The sequence below is a fragment of the Watersipora subatra genome, chromosome 1, assembly GCF_963576615.1.
Source record: "Watersipora subatra chromosome 1, tzWatSuba1.1, whole genome shotgun sequence".
NCBI lineage: Eukaryota > Metazoa > Bryozoa > Gymnolaemata > Cheilostomatida > Watersiporidae > Watersipora > Watersipora subatra.
Window position 1 is genome coordinate 44,851,496 of NC_088708.1, and position 25,122 is coordinate 44,876,617.

The 25,122-nt window shown below is 36.0% G+C and overlaps 1 pseudogene; it reads left to right on the forward strand.

The window, feature by feature from the left end:
- The first annotated feature begins 1,080 nt into the window (after positions 1–1,080).
- Positions 1,081–2,403, forward strand: LOC137388130 (piggyBac transposable element-derived protein 3-like; annotated as a pseudogene).
- The last annotated feature ends 22,719 nt before the right edge of the window (positions 2,404–25,122 follow it).

A 25,122-nucleotide genomic window follows, 5' to 3' on the forward strand; every position in this document is an offset into this window, starting at 1 on the left:
GTGGCGCCCTACAAGTGGGATAGGTACAGCCACTAAAAGCCGCTTAAAATTTAAGCAAATGACTTTGAACATCTCACTCCACACACTCATTACACTTTCAAGCCACCTGAAAACAATTATATCCCTTTGAGGCCATGAGTCCCCTGACGAGGACATTCTTTTATTAGTGATACCATTGAGCCTAGCAATTTGTAGGTATTAAGGTCTAATGACCTTCTCAGGGGACAATGTGTTTGTTGTTTTCTCATGTTGGTACTTGCTTCACTCTCGTTTGTGAGAGGTAGAAAACATTCAAGATGGCTGCCTCCACTTCAAAGTGTGAAACTTCAAACCTTCCAGGTAAATCTATCTGTATAGTTGTTCAAGCAGTGCATCTATAATTTTAAACTACATATTCTTGTTGTTAACATGCATTTCAAAATGTTGAACTAGTTTAAAGTTTATTTATTAGTATTAGAAGTTATTTTGCTCAAGCTTAAATCTGATGTCCTCTGCAGGGGACATTGGAGCTTAATGCTTACAAACAATTTTTAGCATACATTTTAGAAATGTAAAGTTGAAGTATTTATCAGTCACAGTTTATTTTGCTGACTTGTCAACAATGCTCATGTGTGCATTTGTCCAAGTTTTTATGACAATAAAAGTAATTTTTGTAGGAAATTCATCAAAAAAGCGGTATTTGTCACTAAATGGGGATGGTGATAATAATCTATTAGCCCAACTGGATGAGTCTGATCTTGAATACTTGTCAAGCGAAGATGAGTACAACCCAGAACAAGATGTAGCTTCTCAAAACACCAGTGATGAAGATTATGATGCTGACACAGATGATGATGTTGCCGAACCACAACCTCCTACCAAAAAAAGGATGCGAGCAAAAAGAGAAGCTATAATTTCAAGAAAAGTGACACGTTTTCCAGTAGGTTCTCCCAACATCCTGCACTCTCTGACCCACCAGTGCTTGATAAGACATCACTGGAATCATTCAAAGCATACCTGAATGATGACACATTCAAAACAATAGCTGATCTGACCAACCAGTATCATGCCCAGAACCATGGCAAAAGTCTTTGTACAACGATGGCAGAGATTAACAAATTCTTTGGGATGAGCCTCATAATGGGTTGCATCAACATGAAGAGACTGCGAATGTATTGGTCTAAGAAGACGAGGGTACCAATTATAGCAAATTCAATGTCTCGAACACGGTTTTTAAAATCAGAAATAATCTTAAAGTAGTTGACAACTTCTCGGTAAATGAGCATGAGAAAAAAGCAGATAGACTTTGGAAAGTCCGTCCCTTCGTTGAACAGATAAGAACTGCTTGCACACAAGTAGCTAGGGGAGACAAAGTGAGCATTGATGAGCAGATGATATCTTTCACCGGAAGATGTCCAGCTAGGCAATACGTGCCGCGAAAGCCGTCCCCAACAGGCCTCAAAAGCTTTGTGCTAGCAATTCCTAGTGGCATGGTAATAGACTTCGAAATATATCAGGGTGAAAATACATTTAAAGATTACAAGCTTGATGATGGTTCGGGTAGGCAAGGAGTAGGAGCGGTCCTGCGGCTCACTAAAGATGTGGTGCAAGGAAATCGTGTATTCTGTGACAGATTCTTTACTACCATACCTTTGATAGATCACTTGGCCAAAAAGGACATATCCCTAACAGGGACTATTAGCTTCAAGAATGTTCCAGTAACGTTCTTTCTCAGCAGATAAAGTCATGAAGAAGAAAGATAGAGGAGCCATGGAGCAATTTGTCTATGCAAACCAGAAAGACGAGCAGATCAGCATCATAAAGTGGTTTGACAACAAGAGCATTCTTATTGCTTCTTCTTTACATGGCTTAGAACCAAGAGATGAGTGCCGGAGATGGTGCAAAAAGACTAAGTCATTTTTTACTGTGCCTCGACCAGCTGCCGTTCGAGAATACAATAAATCAATGGGAGGAGTAGACTTATGTGATCAGATGGTTTCATACCATCGGTTTACGGCACGATCAAAGCGGTGGCCGATCCGAGTTATTATGCATCTTACAGATGTAGCTGTGAACAACTGTTGGCTAGAATACAGAAGGAACAACACAGGTTCCAAAATAATGCAGCTGTATGACTACCGTTTTTTGCTAAGAGAGCAACTTATTGATGATGCTTGGGATTCCAGCAGCTCTAGTGATGATCCTGATGACACTCCACGTCAATACCGTCAAGTCGTACCTCTCCCAACACAAAAAAGTCGAGAAAAAGGTGCAAAACATTTACCTATGGCAATGAGATTAAAAAACAGTGCGCGTTGCCGAAGAGAAGGTTGCAAATTCAAAACAAGTGTGAAATGTGTACACTGTGATGTTTTCCTCTGCACGATGCCGGACAGAAACTGTTTTCTGGACTTTCATAATTAAATGACACTTGGACTTTGCAGGAGTTTCACTCCTAGTCTTATAAGCTGTGTGCATGCTTTATAGTAGAGTGCCAGTACTATTGTACAAAATACAATTGTCATAATTACTTGCTCAACCTATTTTATTATCAAGTACATGTCAAAATTTTGCAGATACCCAAGTCCAGCGTCCCCTGGGAGGAACGTTTTATAATGTTTCAAATAAAATAAATAAAACAAAATTGACAAAATATTTGTTCTGAGTGCTACTTAGACACTGCATACACCAAGTTTCATCATTGCAGCACAATTAAGTTGTCCTCGGGCCTCAAAGGGATATTTATGTGTATGTATTATTTGATGTAAAAAATTAAAAAATGCCAGAGTTGTAGCTGGAAATAGAAAACATGACTCAACCTACCCAGCCTTTTCCTATGTAAGTAGCAAGGATACAGTAAAGATAGTACTTAATAAGTAGTAAAAGCTATGTCGTATAAATAATACCCTTACGACCGAAACCTGTATCTGCTTTTAAGCTCAGTCTTGTACGTCTAGGTGAAGTATACAACAACAGCTGTAGGCCTATGCAACATACAACAGCAAAAACAACTTTTTCACTTACTATCAGATTACCATAGATAGTAGTTCAATCTCAAAACCTAAACTAATCATGCACAAAAACAGTTGCTTAAGAAACACCATTATAATCATGCAATCTAAAAACCTTTTTTGTGTGAAGCGAATGACACAAAAATAACCTGGCGCTCTGTAATTAACTTACATGTACTTTACGCTCTACGTGTGTGGTGCGGTTAAAATGTGAAATCGAATGAAGAATGTAATTACAGCACGCGCGTAGTTGGGTTTTACGTTCCAAACATCAGCCTTAGGACCTGGCTAACATACACTCAGACGAAACGCATCGTTGAGCCTCAGTCATAGTTCGCGTTCTAAACGCAAATTCACCTTACAAATTGACAGCGTTTCAAACAGTTTCGTTTTCAATAGCTAGAAATGAGTCAATTGGCTCGTTAAACGAAATCAACGATCTTATTGGCTACCATTCACAGTCATAAGTAAACCCGTGTAACTAATGTCATGCTTTCACGTCGTCTGTTTCGGAGGCGTATACGTCCATGTACACTTAATTGGTCTGATAGGCAATATTAACATAACCATAAGATTTAACTTGTAAATATGTGGTGCCTTTATCAGTTGTGATTGCTAAGACGCTTTGCCAAATCTATTCATACTAAATAATCACATTTGCATCTAGGACGGTCTACATTATCGCTATGTGCAAAAACTTTACTAACGTTTTGCACATAGCGATAATGCATTATTGAAAATATTTAAAAATACATGTATATATAAAAAATCGATCACTTGGTTTAAGATCATCTAATGCTGCTTGGTATTTAATGAAATAATAAATAATAAAGTTTCTGCTTAAAAGCTGTTGTTGTCATGTGTGTTAAGGAAGAAATTATACTATACACAGTTAATCGGAAACCACATAGGCCTACAACATCATTGATGAATTTGCTTTGTCATCTTATTCTATTTTGACTATGTTTGGTTTGTGTACAATTGCTTAGCTTTTGTGAACTAAATTGATAATTACTGATTAAGGTACTAGTGAAGATGTTGAGCTATTATAAGCAATACTGATATTTACCAGTAAAAGTTACTTATTTATCGCTTAAGTATAACAATTAAAATACACAACACACAAAATTGTAAAACATTAACATTAATGAAAAGGGGGTTGCAGAGGGTTAGCAGTTGAGTTTACTTGTCTCAAGTACGTCATGGGAGTGTAATGAGTGTACAATTGTTTTGGTCATGTCTTGTAGAACTCTGATTTTTTCGGTGGTTTTCTGGCACGCCAATTGTTTTCTTCTTTTTTATAGGTTCTTTCCATTGGAGGTGTTTAATTCGCTTGTAGATGGGTATAGTATGACTGTCTGTATTGATGGTCTTTTGATGTAGTAAGTGTCATGTTCACTGTAATATTGCGTATATTGCTGGTAGTTTTAATTAGTTTGTGTTAACATTTCCATACCATGTTGTTTTATGTCCTTTTATGGCATCAACTTGTGTATTGTGTAATGTTTTTAATTTTTTAGTCAACTATACCTCTGCAGTTTTCACCCTTTTGTCAATCATTTTGTTTAAAAAGTTAACATCGGCATTCTTTTTATTGATTTTATACCAGAAGCTAACATCACTGGGACATTATGTCAAAAATCTCTTAGTGTTTTGTGGGATTTTACTTCCAGCAAAAATCCTTTTTATTTCTTTTTTCCAGTTTTTTGTTAATTTTATCAATGTAAGGGGATCAAACAATAAACGAGTATTCTAAATCCGATCTACAAATGGTGGGAAAGCAATGCTTTTAGTCAGTCTTAGATTTTCCAAAATGTTTTGTCAGCATTTATATGAAAAATTCCATTAGTTTGCTTTGCCATGTTATTTATGTGTTCATCAACCTGCAGTCTATCATCCATTGCAATACTCAGGTATTTAAAATAAGGTTGGCAATAAGTGGGTGTCTTTCATAGGGTAATTATAATGTTGCTTCAGGTAGTTTGATCTAACAACTGACATAGTTACCCATTTACTCATGTTAAAACGCTTTTGCCAATCATCAGCCCATTTTACTTGATTGTTCAAGTTTGTTACATAGCAACACTGTCTTCAGGGGTCTCAACAGATCTAAACAACAATGAGTCATCAGCAAAGAGCCTCAGCCTTGATTTTTGCAATATATCAGGCATTTCATTCATGTAAATAAGGAACTAAAACTTCAATCTGGTCTAGTCCGCCTTCCCTCCAACACTTTAACCTGATATAGTACACCTTCCCTCCAACACTTCAACCTAGTATATTACACCTTCCCTCCAACACTTCAATCTGGTCTAGTCCGCCTTCCCTCCAACACTTCAACCTGGCATATTACACCTTCCCTCCAACACTTCAACCTGGTATAGTACACCTTCCCTCCAACACTTCAACCTGGTATAGTACATCTTCATTTCAACACTTCAACCTGGTATATTACACCTTCCCTTCAACACTTCAACCTGGTATAGTACACCTTCCCTCCAACACTTCAACCTGGTATAGTACATCTTCATTTCAACATTTCAACCTGGTATATTACACCTTCCCTCCAACACTTCAACCTGGTATAGTACACCTTCCCTCCAACACTTCAACCTGGTATAGTACACCTTCATTTCAACACTTCAACCTGGTATAGTACACCTTCCCTCCAACACTTCAACCTGGTATAGTACATCTTCATTTCAACACTTCAACCTGGTATATTACACCTTCCCTCCAACACTTCAACCTGGTATAGTACACCTTCCCTCCAACACTTCAACCTGGTATAGTACATCTTCATTTCAACACTTCAACCTGGTATATTACACCTTCCCTCCAACACTTCAACCTGGTATAGTACACCTTCCCTCCAACACTTCAACCTGGTATAGTACACCTTCATTTCAACACTTCAACCTGGTATAGTACACCTTCATTTCAACACTTCAACCTGGTATATTACACCTTCTCTCTAACACTTCAAACTGACCTAACTAACCCATCTTACCTCTAACTTATCAACCTAATATAGTGCACTGCACTTCCAACCTTCAAGCTCACATGGAAACACTGAATCTCTTCCAATGTATTACATATACAGCAACAGCTTCTACTAGCAAACCAAGCTCAGTTGGCTGTCACTACATATTTTACTGTCACTTTATACCTATGCATATTTTATTATATTATTATAATAATATAATAAAGTATGAGTAGTTTGGGTAAAGGTAGGAAAGAGGAAGTTTTCACTTTGTATATTTACCCAACCTCCCTGAAGAGTGATTGACTCACATACTGCTGCTTATTTTAAAGTCGTGTTAAGTAAACAAAAGGTATTCTATGTATTTAAATCTCATAGTTGTTAGTTGTCTGACATCTGTAAGGATGTTAGTCCGGCTATAGCTATTACAATCTCGGAATTAAAAGCTTGCTGCTTGCTGGATATGAACTCATGGTGATTGCTACCACAAGTTTCCAAACCATGTGCTTAACCTCTGAGCTAGACAGTCCTTAGCATTCCATTGCTGTTATCATATACCGTATGCACATGCATACAGTGCGAAAGTGCATGCTAAATGTGCACTTTTATTTATTAATTATTATCAACTTTTGCATTTGTAATTTTTTGGAAAGTGTTTAAAAAGAACTTTTTTGTTACCGTTACTTACTTTTTATGTAATTGTCAAGTGTGCCGTTTCAGTTTCAAGTGTGCACTTATACATGCATTTCCGGTTTTTCATAAAGTCAAACAGCTAAATCAGTAAATGTTAATATTTTTTGCATGGACAATTGTAATATCTCGAGTAGGAATAGCCTCTACATTCTCTCTTTGTTCGGTCAGTCAAAGTACGAGACAAAGACACTATGATACCTCATTTTTACATTTGCACCAGCATCAAGAGGTACCAGTATCATCATATTCAAAGTTTTGATGGATATCTTATGGTGGAGCAGTAATCTCTTTTATACACACACACTTCTATGCACAAATTGTTATTATTAATTCAACATATTCAAGATTTTTATTTATTTTTTCATAATAATGTTATCATTACCAAGTTAGCTTTTATTGTAATCGTAGCAAAACAGACCTAATTTAGCTATTACTTGCTAATTATTTCATATTTACATTTACACACGTTTATAGTTGTTTTACTTGGTTTCCTAATTTATGTGACCTGCACAAACAATTTTATTCATGATTTGAAGTTTGAAAGTTACAGTTGTTTGAAAACCTTCACAGTTTTTTTATTTTGCTCACTTCTTTTAAAATGCACAAAACACTTTTCTCGTGATAAGAAGTTTGTAAGTTAGAATGGTAGCTGTTGTTATATGTCAAATAAAATAATTGTTATGTGCAAAGACTTATTACCCAGGCAACGCTGGGCAATCCAAAGATAGTTAGTAACTTGAGCAACGTATATCCTCCCATACAAGTCGACCATAGAAAAGCAGCCCTAAAACGATGAATTTTATAGCAAAAGGTTGGCGTATAAACCGTATAAGGCCGTACAAATAGGATTTTATTGTTAGCAGTAATAATGATGTCATAAGCTATAGCAGTAGTGACAACCTGTTTGACTCGGAACTTGCTCGACTTGTTATCCACTCTAGTAGTAGATAGTCTAAAAAGTAACAGTCAACCAGCTCCATGTTCAGCATGGTTCGAGTTGTAGTTGTTGGAATTACGCTAGCATAATGTCATTTCATTTGATTGCGATCTTAGTTATGAGCGTATAAGCTGTTTCCCTTAGTTTGGTAACTTTTTTACATTCTAAACTCGGTTTATATGTGAGAATCTGCAGTACATTTTGGGGAAGTGTTTTGCATTTTCTCAGCAGCATATTTGAAATCTTTAGTATCACTTCCGAAACACAAAAACAAATAAGTTTTTGCGTTTTTCGTATTAATCCGTAATTTTCTATCATTTGCAATTGTTTTTGATGCTTGAGGTGATCTGAATGCTGGTTAGTTTCAAGATTAAAACCAACAAAACTTGATCGCAGTTAAAACGCACAGATTAAGCGAGAATGTGATTAAGACATGTGTAGTTGCAAAAAGACTGACAGAATAGAGACTCTTCATGCTGCAACTTGAATACAATAGCCAATATCAACTATACTGATGACAGCAACTAGTGATGTCTTCTCGACATGTATTTTTGTTGTGAGCGTTTCAACCGCCATCAAATTTTGTCAATTTCCTCCTTGGAATATCCTAACAATCAGATCACCGCAAACATCAACAACAGTTGATGTTTGCGATGATCTGATTGATCGCAAATGGTAGAAAAACACGAATGCTTTCTGATAAAATCTAGAGGTGGAACGAGACACGAGACATCTCGAGTATCGACCTGTCTCGTATCGGTCTCGTCTCGACTTAACTATTGCCAAACTTGAGACAGGAAATAGAACTAAAGCGCCTGCGCACGGTTGTTAAAACATGGCTTCTTGCGGTAGCAACAACTCCATATATTGTAATGGATCGCGGGCAACTGCCTTTAAAGTTATACCCGGTCCGTTACTACCTGTTGCTATTGATTATGTTGGCCACTGAGTCTAATCATGTAGTCCGGACAGCGGCCCTGTTAATATATTTTAGTTCGGTTCTGTGTCCTTAAAAACAGATACCGGGTCGTATCTAATTACTCTTCAGATAATCTAATTTAATAAATAAGACTTTTGCGGGTAAAATATCTGTATTTTATCGTATCGTTTCTAAACACCAACTGCCCTTCATAAAATTCGGGCCTCTTTACGTATATACTACCAATCGCGGGTAAAACTTGCCCGGACACGGAGAAACGAACGAAAGGCCGTGTCGACCATAGTCCGTGTTCGGTTAACAATGACGTTTTGTTCGCTCAATATAAGAATATACATGTGCATGTATACAGTAATTAATATAATTTCATGAGTACAATTTAAATATAATTCACATATTACAGTTAATACACAAACAAAATTTAACATTAATGAAACGATAAGAATGAAAGTGTTATCGTGTGTTATTTTAGTTGCGGTTATTCTTTGTAGAGCGACGGCTATCGGTTTCATTACACATTAATTTTATATATACCAAATAGCTAGTACTTGTGTAGTGAAATCATCACCAAATGCTCATTATTTTACTGTCTTGTGTCTCGAATTTTTACAAGACAGTGTCTCGAGTCTCGTCTCAAACTTAAAAAACCTGTCTCGTTCCACCTCTAATAAAATCTACTAAAATTTTGCGTAATTTTATTTTTGTCAGTAGAAGTCAGCAGAAGCAGTGCACACTGACCTTAACCTTCCATTACTCATTGCACCTCGACCTGTGATGACTCATCGCACGCCGACCTTGAACTGTAGTGACTCATTGCGCACTGATTTTGAACTGTGATGACTCATTCCTCTCTGATTTTGAACTGTGATGACTCATCGCTCACTGACTTTGAACTGTGATGACTCATCGCACACCGACCTGTGAGGCATTAACTATTCTACACCATTCTGATTAAAAAGCATCGAATATATGATACATTTGGCAAAGCATCCTTGGTTTATATTGATTCATTTATGATCTTGCTAATATATCGCAGCTAGCATCGGAAATGAGACCTTTTGAGATAAAGCCAGGGATTGCTGTCGTCCAGATGGCCACTCAGCTAAAGGACTATAACAACAGCTACTCTATGGAGGTTGGTAGCTCAACTTCTCATTGGCTAATTGTTCATCCACTTGCTTTATCATTGGTTAATTAACTCTTAAAGGCTGACTTGCAACAAAATTCACATTACAGTAATTTGGTATCATAAGATTCACCATGTCTTACTCTGTTGTATTGTAGGTGCAAAATATGTGGAAATGTGATTACAAGCTTTTAAAAGCTAAAAAAGAACAGTTAATTGCAGCCATCACGAAAACGCTGTAGGTTGGAATCTTTTTATTTTGATGACTTACTCAACCATTGTGGTTATTGTTTTGATACGTGATGTTGAAAGGGCAATAAAAGGTTCAATATAAAATGTGTCGTAGCACTAGTTTATGACAAGCACTTCGGGTTTTACCGGAAAGCCCTTTTCAACTATAGATGCTCGCTACTCTACAGTTTCATTTCAGCTTGGTCTAATCACCTAGTCTTCATCTCTGATAGAGTTTTCTATCTTCTTTACTGTAATGTAATGTCTGCTTTGCTCCGAGATCTTGCCTTCTTCAATGACTTAACTTCTTCTTCTAAGCCAGGCTCCATGTCTGCCAAACTTTATTAGTACTGTACTGGATTGGAGCTGATATGTTTAGGTTAGCAACAGTCTTTATACTTGTGACACTGTACTCTGTAAGCAATAAAGCAAGAAGAGTAATAAAAGTTAGTTATAACAATCTATAAATGAAAACATACAAACATTCATGCTAAAACTGGCAATAACTTATCATCTCGATTATCAAAAGAAACTAAACTGTCATGATTACACCACAATCAGGAGAAAAAATAAACTGTTTTACAGTATGTGTTTACTTACAATAAAGTTCCCAATTGCTCTCACATCGGTATATTAGAAGAGTTGAAGTTTATAAAACAGTCATACTGGTTAAAAGTAAAATATAACACTGTGCAGCACAACTTGCTTGCTGTATGTCTTACATTCAACTGCCATAAGGTAATAAACGGAAAGCTTGCTATGACTAACACCCAAAAGCTAAAATATTATAAGATATTGCTATATTCTTGGTAACAAGTGAAATAAAGATAAACCCGTAATAGAAATGCCTATTATATACTAATACAATCTGGGTAATTTAGATATGAACAGGAAAGCAATGCGTGTATGGCTGGTCTGGAAGTGTCGACCAAACTGGATGAGATTGGAGTGATTACTATAACATCTGAGTGACCCTTAGAGGGTCTGATCTATATGTCGACTTGTCGGTGAGTGCCTGTATGGTTTGAGCAAAACATTTACAACGATTATAATTTCAATGCGGAAGGCTCAGACTGCCTCATAATTTCCGGTTTCTCTTCGGTGTTTTAGCTGCTCAAGTCAGGCTGGCTGAAGGCATACCCAAACATTGATGGCGAGTTTAACAACTCATACAGAACACCATGGGTGATATTCGGTGGACATCTAACTCTTCGATGCGGAGATATTACCCACTTTATGATATTGTATTGCAAGGAGAAGCAGAACACTGTTATATTCACTGGTCAGCAGTTGAACTCATTCTAAAGCCATCTGAAGGAGTTGCAGGAAATAGAGGTAGATGTGGGTCTAGAGGTGAGAGTTGGCACCAGAGTGAGACATGATATTAAAGGAGAATTGGGAAAATTAGACCATATGATAAAAATAGAAAATAGCAAAGTAAATTATGTTTATTGAAAATTATTGGAGATAATCTGGGTCTAAATGGCCTACTTGGCATGGTTGAATCATTTTCAGCCAACCAAGCTCTTTAATCTTCATCAAGCTCTTTAAAAATTCTAACGATCTCATCCCAAAGCACCATAATCTTTCTCATTATGCAGAGGCCATCAGAAGGAATGGTCCTCTAACTCAGTTTAATGCCATGAGATCTGAGTCGAAACACCAGATGGCAAAGATTACAGCAATTCTAACTTGCAATTTTTCCAATGTTCCGCTGACTGTAGCAAGGCAGTACCAACTGAATAGTTTTGCAAAATGGAAAGAAGGAGATGTCCATCCTTTAACTGATCTTGCTGGAGTTTGTTCTAAGAGAAGAGGAGGCAAGTCAGTCACGATCAGGGGCTCTACTTATAAGGTGGATGCTATCATCAAAGTAAAGCAAGATTGGTGCCAAATTAAAGACTTCGCACTGTTTAATACAGGAGAGGTTCAGATGATTGTATGCAGGCTAAAAACTGAGTGGGCATATGAACAAATGTGCTATGCTGTTGAATCTACTGCGAATGGACTGGTATCAGTATCAATAACGGACATAACTATACCACACCCACTATCCCTTTGGGCAAATGTGAAAGGTGAAAAATTCATTGTAACACGATATGCCACATAAGTAGCCCAACTATAAAAAGATAAACGCAGTACCATGCTGTAGTTACAAATAATTTACCATTGCGTTTTAAATTATTGGATGTTGTGAGAATAATTAATATTGATTTACTTCAAAACCAATTTTTTTTATAACACAGGTTGTATAACTGGGCTTGTATGACTTTTCATCTAGTTCAATGAAACTAGTTTTTATTTGGATTTATGTCATTTGTTTAAGGTTTCAGCACACAAGGTTCTAGATACACTATTTTCCTTCAAACTAAATATCACAAGAATTATATAAGCATCAAAATCTGATTCATGTGGGTAAAGTTTGATCATATATCTCCTAAGCTTGTCTCATCCATAGATATAACATAGTACATCTATGGTCATATCTATGATATATAACAAATAAAGCCTGATAAACTTATATGGATAAAACATTTATTGATGACATGAATAACAGAAAATGTGTTGAACACATCCCATCAATATGCTATCTATGCAGGCCATAATCCAATTATAATATGTTTCCCAATCAGATGGTTATTATAAAGATTAGTCGGTAGAACCAATGAACTAGTTCAGTGATAGGACAGTCATTGCTGAACTTGTTGTAGCAATGTTATTGTACAATATGTCATAGTCGATAATTTATATACCTGGCACCACAAGTATAAGTTATATAAGTTAACAAATTGTTCAAAACACCAAATTTTTTCAGCTCATTGTCATTATTTTGCTAAGGGAACACAACTCTTGCCCTGAGCAAGGCATTGCCGGCTTTATGAGACTAAAAATGAAGCAAATATTGTTTAAACTGGCAAATTTATTGATTGTGGACTGTTGTTAAAATTTTCTTTTTTAATACAGCTTTGTGATGATATACAGCAGCTATTGTACCAATTGTCATCATCAGCCGCAAGCCTTTTGAGCAATCATGCTATAACCCAGGGCCGTAGGCATCATTAGTACTAAAGTTGCCTGGCCCGACCCAGTTTATTGCGTCTGTTATGACTTCTTATATGTTTCTCAATGTTTGGCCTTACCAAAAATTGGTCTGACCCCATCAACAGCGGGTACCATGCCTACAGCACTGCTATAAACATTTAATTTTGTGGACATGACATTCTGCTTCATAGAATGCATGCAACAACAAAACTAATTGTAAGATTTAATTCGCATTGTGTCCAACAAATTTTCTCATTTTTATTTGCTCATAAGAGAATTCAGTCCAGTGGCACTTGAAAAGATTCATGACTTGTCCCTCTACAACAACTGGAATCATTTTTGCAAGTGAAGTGCTAAATTTGGGTACTTAGCAATGCTCCAGGTCTCCAAGCAGAATGATTGCCACTCTTGTTTGTCACCATACTATCAGATAGGCCAAAATAAGTTGTCCTCACAATAAAATATCTGTTAATCAGACAATAAGTGAAGGTGTGCTTGAGTGAGTGGAAAATGAAGTGCTGTTATATCAAGTTTGTAACACAAGTTCGTAACTACCGCTCCGCGTATGCCATGGTCAGTCTGATCATAGGTGACATTAGGATTTATTTGCTCACTGATTATTTTTTACTAAGGCAACACAACTCATAATTGACATTGTGTATGACTAACATAAATAAGCCCAATATAAACAAGATATCAACCATTGCATAAATAGTGAAGGTTTCATCAACCTTGTCTGGGTTTTATAGCTGTTGACTATTGATCGTAAGCAAATACCTGGACACTCACCCAGAGCCAGAACGCGCTTACTGACTTACTGCAAGTTGTCCAACGCGCTCCTTGCTTGACATTGAACGAATGTTTTGTGCGGCTGTTCACCCTAACTTTAACTTGGCTATGAGACTATTTGGCATTCAAATCAAAATATTCAGAAGTATAGCTGTGGTTGGGGATCTCTGTGACATGGCCAGGGTCTGGCTCACCCACCCAAAGACCCTGGCTAACTCTGACATGTAACAAAATGAGTACCAACAAGAGGTGGACCAGGGAGTGGTTGATTCATTTATTATTGGGAATAACGTTTCATTGTGTAGTAGCAGTAGTAGTAGTAGTAATAGTAGTAGTAGCAGCACTAATAGTAGTATAGGTAGTGGTAGGGATATGTGTAACCAAATGTAAGTGGGAACAACTATTGGTCTAAACTGCTGTGGATTGTGGAATCAATATTAAATGGCAACTGTCTCAAGTTTGAGTATTTCAACAATGATTTAAACAGATTCATGAGGAAGTATGTGATTGAATTTTGATTATCACGACTGTCAACAATTAATTAGTGATCATTATCAAATCAATCTTCAGTGTCATATGATTGATTTTTTCATTTTGCTTCACTGATTTAAGAATGATCAGTTGTGATTGAAGTTTGAGTTGTCAGTTGAATGTAGGATAGACTCACTATTTACTCCAGCTCTTGGTTAATTTGCCATTAATCATCGTTATCAAATCATTATTCAATCAGTATGGGTATGTGTTATGGGTAACAGTGATTTTTAAATCATTCTCAACATATTATTAAATCTTAAGCCTGGGTAAATCAAATTACAATCATTTTTTTCTCTCTGTGTAGGTGCAATTTATATGGGAATGTGATTACAAGCTCTTAAAAGCAAAAAAACCGCACATTTAATCGCAGCCACACGAGACCGCCGTAGTTAGGATTCGCTTTCCAAAATGGCTCAAATGGGACGTAGTTGTTACAGGATGGTTTCTGTTTACACTTTCATCCAACTTCATTTGTCGAAAAATTTTCACAAATATGCTTCACGCATTCAATAAAACCATGTCTGTTTTTACGCGTCTATTTCATCATCATTGTAATGCTGTCACTTTTAGCACTGATATCGTATCACTTACCATAAAAAATTGTTAAACTTTTTAACCTAAGCTTGAAGGAGTACCTATCATTGTCTGATAATCATCACGAGCCTGTTGGTCACATGTGATAATCGAAAAGTGCAGCAGAAATCATTTGCGAAGTATTGAGTCACACGATCAGATTACGACTTGACGATTGAATAATGCCGAAACAAAACTGTAAAGTAGATTTGATTTGATACAGGGTCTTCGGGAAAACCCGAAGTGTTTGTCATAAACTAGTGCTACGATAAGTTTTATATTGAACTTTTTATTCACGTGACAACATTTTCAACTCACGTGAGAACATCACGTGACAAGACGATAACCAAACTGTAATGAATACGTCAGAGAAATAAAGAGATTCCACTATACGACGGCTTGTCGTTTTTGAGCTTTTACGAGCTTGTAATCACTTTTCCACATATTTGGCACCTACAACACCACAGAGTAAGACATGGTGAATCTTTTGATACCAAATAACTGTAATGTGAATTTTGTTGCAAGTCAACCTTTAAGCTCACTTTCACATTGACTAATTACCTGTTTGCTCGCTTTCACTTTAGGCTAGTGTTTATTAACATTTTAAGAATCTAATGATAAACCTTGTTATATAGTTGCTAGCATTATCCAGCATGGCCATTTGGAAATTAAGGACCCAGTTATTGAACCATTTCTGAATGCTTTTTAGCAAGTTTATTTCAGGTCAGGAATGCGTCACAAAACATAAAAATATTTTCTTTTACTATTAGCTAGGATAATAAAAAGCGATTTTTAGTTTTTCGGAGTTATATTATCCCTGTTCATCAACCTTATGCAAGCAAGTGATATTAAGCAGTATTCTATAAACCTTCAATTGGGTTGGAAGCTTACAAGTTTCCCTTTTGTATATTTCTGAAATTCTAAGTTACTTAGAATTTCAGAAATATTTGTCGAGTTGTTTGACAAAGTTTGAAATCATTTACAGTTGTTTTTATTTTCGCTGAAATTATTTCAATTACACAAAACACTGATTTTCTCATGATATGTAGTTTGAAAGTTTGCATGGCAAATGTTGTTATATGTTAAATACAAATAAATTATTGCCCAGACTTTCTTATTACCCGGGCAATGCCGAGTAGGACAGCCAGTTATTATTATTATTATTTGTTTATTATTAAGAGAGGCACTACAGCATTTAGGGTCTAAAAACTTTGATGTATCCTTTACAGCCATTCTGGTCTAATCAAGTCAGTTTGCAGTGTTTGGTCAATATTTCTGTCATGACTGATTATCACTTGGGATTTATCCCCTCCTTAATGTTTGTTTCTTATTATGAGAGGCACTACAGTGTTTAGGGTCTAAAAACTTTCATGCATCCTTTACAGCCATTCTGGTCTAGTCAAGTCAGTTTGCAGTGTTTGGTCAATATTTCTGTCATGACTGATTATCACTTGGGATTTATCCCATCCTTAATGTTTGTTTATTAATATGAGAGGCACTACAGCGTTTAGGGTCTAAAAACTTTCATGCAACCTTTACAGCCATTTTGGTCTAGTCAAGTCAGTTTGCAGTGTTTGGTCAATATTTCTGTCATGACTGATCAGCACTTGGGATTTATCCCATCCTTAATGTTTGTTTACTATTATGAGAGGCACTACAGTGTTTAGGGTCTAAAAACTTTGATGTATCCTTTACAGCCATTCTGGTCTAGTCAAGTGAGTTTGCAGTGTTTGGTCAATATTTCTGTCATGACTGATTATCACTTGGGATTTATCCCATCCTTAATGTTTGTTTATTAATATGAGAGGCACTAAAGCGTTTAGAGTTTAAACAGTTTCAGTATAAAGGCCTGTAGCTGCATTGTTTGGCCTTCAAACTTGTGCCTAATTCATTGTTAAGCAAGCCTGAAATGTGCCTTTGCGGCACCACACCAACTTGAGAGCAACTGTACAGTAGTAGTCAGGATATGTATGTATTTGTATATAAAATTTATACAGTGCTGCACATATTCATTCAATGAAGGCACATAGGTGCTCTGCTCCATTCTCATTTGGCCTCTCATTTTATAGGTACTTTTGCAAATACTTATATAATGAGAAGTACACTTTCGTTCACCTACACTGTACTTCTAGATCGATATTTATAGGTTTTCGATGTTTATAGGTGCTCTGGCGAATACCTTTATAAGGAGAAGTGCACCTAATTTACTTAGTGCTAGGTTGATCCCTTTGTTCTTCGTAGTTTGGTCATACCGGGTCGAGACAAGTCGTCTCAGGGAGCTGGCCTAGACACAGAGCCGGCTGGCTCCCAATACACTAAATATCGAAGCGGCAATGTGCACATAGCCAAACAGCCATTTCTGTTCAGGCTGACATTGCCACAATCTTTACCACCTGTACTTTGCTGAGTAACAGCTGCCTGTGTCAATTCGTACGTGTCCATGATTGCTGGTAGTTCCTTTACTGCTCCACAAGAATCAAATTACTTGAGTACAATGGCAAATATATGTTTGATATATACATCAAATATATATCTTTGCCATTGTACTCAGGTGGCTTGAAGTCATACGGCAGAGATCGACTGGCAATCTCTAGTCTGCATTTTCTTGTAAGCATACACATTGAGTTGTAACTACTATTAGTGCTAGGGTAACACTAATCGGGGCTACCCTAGCGGTAGTAAAAGTAAAGCTCTGCAAAAATTGAGTACCACAAAGCGAGACGTCATCGGACTAGGAAGAACCTAAGCTGCTTTAGGGGCAGCCCGTCTTTATATAGGTATATGTACACTGTATGTATATAATTCTGAAACTTTGTCATCTTTCTTTTGTCCTTTGGTATGTCCAGCTATAGGTATTAAAAGTTAAAACCTTGGAATTTAAATTCCACACTGTCATGGATTTGAACTCAGAGAATATGGTTTTGAAACTGCAAGTTTCAAAACCATATTCTTTACCACTGAGCTGTATACAAGCTTTTTAAAATCATGCCCTTATCATATACCTTATACAATATGCACACGCTAAATGAAATATTATATGAATATCGCACCCAGGCGTTAAGACGCCCCTGTTATAAAATAGGAGGTATATGTTATAGGAGCGTCTACTGTTACTACGTATTGGCAATGGGATTTGTCTCCCTTGCCTGCTCTGAGCTGCACTGATGAGGCTTCAATAGCCGAAACAGTTCTGTATGCAGCTTGAGTACTTGCTCCCTTATTTCGGTTTGGTTGAGGGCTCTGTGAGAGGTGCGAAACTATTAGCCTTAGTGCAAAGTTTATCACTTTTGTGATTTGAGCACACTGGTGTTAGCACATTGACTTTCTTAAAGTATGTTAGGCAACTTAGTTGTCTCATGACAGGAGGTCAATTCTCATTGGCAATGAAATTTTTCTCTTTTGCCTGCTCTGAGCTGCACTGATGAGGCTAAAATAGCTGAAACAGTACTGTCTGTAGCATGAGTATATATATATCCATATCTATCTTGTTCCCCCTTCCATCGCTACTATATCTGGTTATTTTGCTAGGACATGCTTGTCAGTTCAGATGTAGAAGTCTCAGAGGATCTTAGCGCTGTCATTCTCATTGACCTTATTAGGAGCTTCCCACCAGTGTTGTAGTTTATTAAGGCAATCCATACTCATCACATAGACACAACATCATCACCGTACAGAACACTTGCAACATGATTTTGCTGCTCAATGTATGCATTTTTAGCTATCTGCTTGCATCCACTGATGATCTGTCGGATGGTCCCGGGTGCATATTTGCACAGTCTACATCTAGGATCGTCTCTCGTGGGATAGATATTTGTTTGGAGTTGCCTAGTTGAACGCACTTGCTCTTGGGCTGCTATGAGTAGTGACTCTGTATTGGTCATTAGGTGCCCTTTGTTCAGCCAGATATATGTCTGGTATAGATCGTCAACCTTAATTCTTATATATATATTTATAATGTATATATTATTTATATATGTGATAGTGATGTTTTGATAGCAGCCGTCCGCTATCAACGTGCGGCGCGCGATCACTGCGGCCAGAACCACGGCTTTCCTCCGTCATACTTTGCAGTTTGATATTTGCACAGTTTAATATAATGCACACTTTGCACATTTGATATTCATACTGGATAATCAAATGTTCCATTGCTAATTGCAATGGAGCGTTATATATTATATTCCATGCCGATCACATGAAATTGTTTGTCATGTATAAAAATAAGCATATTTATTACACCCTGTATATTAGGCACTGTTAGAAGACATACTTTCAAGATCTGAAACAAGTTGAGTAACCTGGGTGCATAAATTGTGTACTACAGATATTTTCAGACTACTGAAACCAGTTGTTACGACATCAATTTAAGCTTATTTTTGGCAGCTGGAGGCATACCTGCCTACATATGTCACTACAACTTCCTAAATTGCAAGCTAAGGTCTAACTATTGCAGTTCCATGTAAAGGTATTTAGATTGAGTAAACAGAAATATCCATAATGTATTTAGAACAGTGAAGATCAGGTTATGAAAAAAAAAGATAAACAAGCACAGAACATTCAGAGACAAGACAGTGAAGTCGGGAAGATATCCCTTTGAAGTCGGGGAGAGAAATGGATGAGCGTGTTTCCATTCCTAAAACCAAATACATACGTATAAGTCTAGTCAACTATTTGAGTTGCACAAAAGAAGGATGTTATCGTAACTATATATAAAAGTACAAATGATGACAAATAAATAAATATAAAAAGAGAAGATATCTATTACAGACATAACTTAACAAAAACAGTGATAGGCGAAGGATAATTTAACGCTGTGAGACTACCAAGCAAAAACATTTTTCATACCAAATAACTTATTTCAACTCTTTTTTTAGAGAAAAACGTTGTTTTTTGATATAAATTAATATTGTTAATTTGCAGAAAACAGCTAGCATCATTTTTCTTGAGAGAATAATTGCTACTAGATAAACCCGTAAAAGGTTTACAGTTGCGTATTCTTTGTTGAGAAACTGCTTTTCAACACAGGCAACCGACAGCTCATGCTAATATACTACTGAAGAGTTGAAAAAACATGTTGAATATTCTTCTTCAATTTTTACTTTTTTACCATGTTTACTTTGCTGGCATGTTTATTTGTTTAAATAGTTGATTAACTCGGTTTTACTTGTTCTTTCCGTGTGATTTTTTTTGTCAAGTTTACCTTTATATTTTTATTCAGTTTTATTTTTCCAGATGTTTAGACACTTGCAAACTGAATGAGTTATAATTTAAATATGAAGTGCATTAGACAGTTCTATAATAAAAACCTATAATGTAAATTTTACTTAACATAAGAAATCTACACATAGTTTTTTCTATGTACTACTTAAAAATTTTAAATAATGTAAATTGTCAAGTCGGTGCAAGTTGTCAAACTCGATTTAAATACTGATAATATTTGAATTGGCAATGAGAAAATTGTTTCTTCTTTTTAATTCTTTTCTAATCGTTCTAATTCTAGTCGAAAAAAAAACAGAAAATAAGTACATGTAGCTTTGCGATTGTTCACAAATATTGAAAAGTGATCGAGTAGAGCGAGTGTTACAACGTTGTTGTACCAATCTGAATGTCACAAGTCGGATTATCTTTGATAGCGATCTTTTATCCTAACACTGATCCTTGGAGACAGATCGACGATGGTAATGTGTACACCACCTTTATTATGTCAAAAAAATGTTTTTGATGTTTTTATTGTGAATGTACAAAATGTGTATTATTTGGTTTTCCTTTGCCGAATAGACCCTCATGCCTTAAAAAATAAACCAATCATTGAAAATGGACATCGGATGTGCTTCCCTTAACTTTATAAAACCATAAAGCGACATAAACATAAAGTGGCCATAAAACGAATGGAAGCGATAAGAAAATAAAAAAGTAGTCAATGCAAACCAATAATACCACAGTTAGGATACAAACAACAAGTTAATAAGTTAATAAGTTTTTCAGAATATTTTTTTATGTTGTAGAAGCGTCTACTGCATTTTGTCCATAAGCTTTACATGTTTGATTTGAGAGTGCTATGACCTAATTATCTATGTTGTTGGTCAGTGATATGACCTAATTATCTATATTGTTGGTCAGTGATATGACCTAATTATCTGTTGTTGGTCAGTGATATGACCTAATTATCTATATTTTTGGTCAGTGATATGACCTAATTATCTGTTGTTGGTCAGTGATATGACCTAATTATATATGTTGTGGCCACTGATACGACCTAGTTATCTATGTTGTTGGCCAGTGATATGACCTAGTTATCTATGTTGTTGGCCAGTGATATGACCTAGTTATCTATGTTGTTGGCCAGTGATATGACCTAGTTACTTATGTTGTTGGCCGGTGATATGACCTAGTTATCTATGTTGTTGGCCAGTGATATGACCTAGTTATCTATATTGTTGAATTCTCATGCCATTTATTTGAACTCCCTTCTGAAGTCTGTCGATAGTTGCCTGCCTTTGTATTTTCTCTCCGCTTATTGCGTCTCTCTTCGGTCATGTTAATTCTCTCCCTTGAGCGTTATGAAATTTTATATCTTCTCCAATTATTGATTTATGTTGACCTTAGTTCTCTGCTATGGCCAATATGTGCAAATATATCCTCTTCGATTATTTGATTTCTCATTATCGGTTGTTCCATTAATTCTCTGTTTCTGTTACGTTGCGTTTGTCTTTAATCCGCTCCTATGTGTTCGTGTTACCTTCTTTGTATTTATCCAGCTGCCTCTCTTTGCTGCATTCTTTATGTATTCACGTTGAGGTCAACCAATTAATAATGTATACTCACAATAATGTAATTTTATTCGCAAGGAATTCGAAGAATTTGCTATGATTATTTTTAATATTTCTTTTCTAGGAAAGCCAAGAATTTAAAGACACTAATTTTCAAAGCCAATTTAAATTTAAATGAAACTACAGAAAGCTTTTTCAGCCATGACCTCATAAATTATTTCTATCTAATAAGCTAAAGAGAATGACTACGACAAACTACCAGAAACTATTATTATGGAACTGATGAGCACCGTGTGCGATCATCATAAGTGCCGACCAACATAGACACTAAGTAACTGAACAGTTATTCCTAAATGTTTGAAAGTGTTTGAATGGTGCTGGTTTACTTAGCTAAATGCTGTGAGTTTGAATTCAGCTTATTGCACTTATTATCTCGACCTGTAAACATGGCTGAAGACCATGAGACACAGGTAATCAATGCATACTATTGTATCAATATATAGATAATAATAAGATATGCTTACATTCCACCAGCGTAGCACACCTAATCCTGTTCTCTCTGTTCAATCATGGAAACCCTTCTTGTTAGGTTTCTTTTTCGACGCGCAGCCCTGCAAAACATGTACAAATAAAATTACATTTATCACAACTTGCAAATCAACGAATACAAAGTTGGTAAGTGAAGTTTATAAGGTTTGAAATAGATACTACGTCAATAGAACCAGTCAGTGTTAAGGTAGAAATTCCTTTGCTAGCTATTACATCAGTAAATCAATCTGAACTTTTGGAAAGACGATTAGTAGCTCACACAATGGCTGTCATGTGAGTTAAAAAGTCTTTTCAGCAGATTTGTTACAACTTGAAAATAGTCAATCATTTTTAAAAAATTCAATCCACCGATACCAAATATCGTGAGAGTTGGACCAAATGAGTATCCAAAAATAGTGAGGGTTGATTGATGACAATAACTAGACAAGTTCATGTCTTCTGATCTTTAGCTGAAACTGGTACCTATATGTGTGAAGGTTATATCTTCACAATGTTCTTGTATAGAAGGGTTATGTTATTTGCTTGGCCCACTAATATTATAAGAATGTTTGTGAATCTGTATTAAGTTGACTTACAGAGCTTTTTTTCGGTTTCTCTCGTTTTCAATATTTTCTTCTTTGGATAGAAAGTTATCATCTACCTTTTGAGGTGTTTTGTCAATTTCTACAAAAAAATAAGGAATAAAGCATATTTACATAAAAGATAGCATTCAAAAATTGTGCAAACACCTTATATTAGAAAGAAACCTTTTATCTCCTATGCCTTTTAGCTAGAACACATTCCGATTTCAGTCAATTAGTACCAGAGTTGGCAACCCTTTCTAATGAAAAATCGGTTTGAGCCTTCCTTATTAATATCTTGTAATGAAAAGCTTGCTGCGTGCCAGATTTGAACTCAGGAGATTGCAATGGCGAGTTTCAAAACACGCATTTAACCACTGAGCTATACAGTCCTTATCAGGTTTTTATCATATACCGTATGACGTATGCACACGCTAAATGTACACTTTTGATTATTAACTAATAGTATCTTTTGCGTTTGTTAGTTTTGAAATTTGCTTCAAAATAATTTTTTCTACTGCTCCCTAATTTTTAATTTGTAATTTTTAAATGTCATATTTCCATTTCAAATGGGCCGTTACACTTCTATGTCCGGTTTTCGTAAGGTTTTATTGCCAAGTCGATAAAAGCTAATACTTTTCATGCAAACAATTTTAAGATGAACTCATTTTGAAAGCATTAATGAGAATGTGGAAGGCAAATGCTGATCCATAATTATAATACTGTAATTTCAGAATATTGGAATATACATAATTATAATGTTTAAAGTCTAAAACAAATGCAAGTACATAATATAACACATGCCTAAGGTGCATCCAGGTATATAGTAATTATACCTAAAAGTCTAAGATACTAGTTAAAACATACTTTAGAAGCCTAAACCTCAGAATTATCAGTTACAATACTGGAAGTTAAATACAGAAGCAGACAAGTTATAGTTGTAAATCCAGTAAAACAGGCCTAATCCAAGTGTTTAGCATGATAAACCTAAAATCATCAGCCATAGTTATTTTGCAGTATAGACACTATACACAGTAACTAACTGTTTAGTGTCAATTGTTATTACTCTTTTGGTAGCTGGTAAAGATAGCTATTCTTATGTTTATTCTAAAAGTTTTGAACTTTGTATACCAACCTTCTTCCGAGCATCTGTCAGTCTGACAGCCAACAGACTGCCGGGCTGTCATGGTTTGACAACCGGCTGCTTTACTTTCATGAGCAGTTTGAGAGCTTGCGCTCGTTTGCTCAATGTCTCTGAAACCCAAACTTTTGTTTAGTTCACTTGAAAAGAAACTTTAATTTGAATCTAGATCAAGATACAGTATATAACTTTTCAATTTTCTTAAACTTCACTGCTGATTTTAATGCAACTCTCCGACCTAGTCACACAGACATTATATTCCTTAGCATAGAATTCTATAATCTGCCTCCAAAGCCACTCATAACAATCCTGTCATGACAAAGTGTGATTTTTAGGTGATACAAATAAATGGAAATCAGTCTGTGCTAGGCTTGGGCCATATGGTTGGTGTCTGTATAATTCCAACCCCAATTTGTCAGCCTCAACCAATGCTCAGTTAGTTACGTGACGCTGGGCATCATTTTAGTGAGCTATTTTCTGGAGACTTTCTCATTTGTTATTTTTCTCTCTTTTCAATCTGTGATTTTTTAATGTTTTGTTTGCACGAATGTCAGAAGTTTCCTTTCATATGGTTGTTTCTCTTAGTCAGGCTCCCCCAAATTTGATCGGTTTTTACCATTCTGTTCAGTAGGTAGTTCTTTTCCTTTCAACAGCTGACAGAACTACACCTCGCAAACCATCTTAGTGAATGTTGGTAAGCTATGTCTTTAGCAACCACTTGTCTGTAAGGAACGAGTTCTGTTTTTGGAACACAATAAGCTTACTTTCTTTACCCTAATGTTTTATACACTAATCTGTACACGGTACCACAATCGACTCCAATGTTCTCTAGTATGTCATCGATTTTCACTCTTCTGTCAGCCAAGATGAGTTGTTTAATAGTGTTTATGTTGTCAGGAGTTGAAATATCTGCTAGTTTACTGCTCTGATTTTCATATTGACTATCAATCCTGTCTTCGTCGAAAGCTTTGGATCATTTCTAGCATGGTGGTTGAAGCAGACACTCACAGCCATATGGTGCCTTCAGCCTAAACCGTACTTCGGTAGCTCAGACGCCCTCTGCGTGCAAAAGTTTTAATACTGCAATCTGCTCGAGGCTTGAGTACTTTTTCAGTTTTGGAGTCATTTTTAATTGTCAATAATACAATATATTTAATACTATGATAGTGCAATTTAGTGCATGAGATTTAAACTACTCATAAAATGTACCAAGTAATTTATGAAAAGATTAAAAAATGAAAATATAACACATAAACATATAATTTAAAAG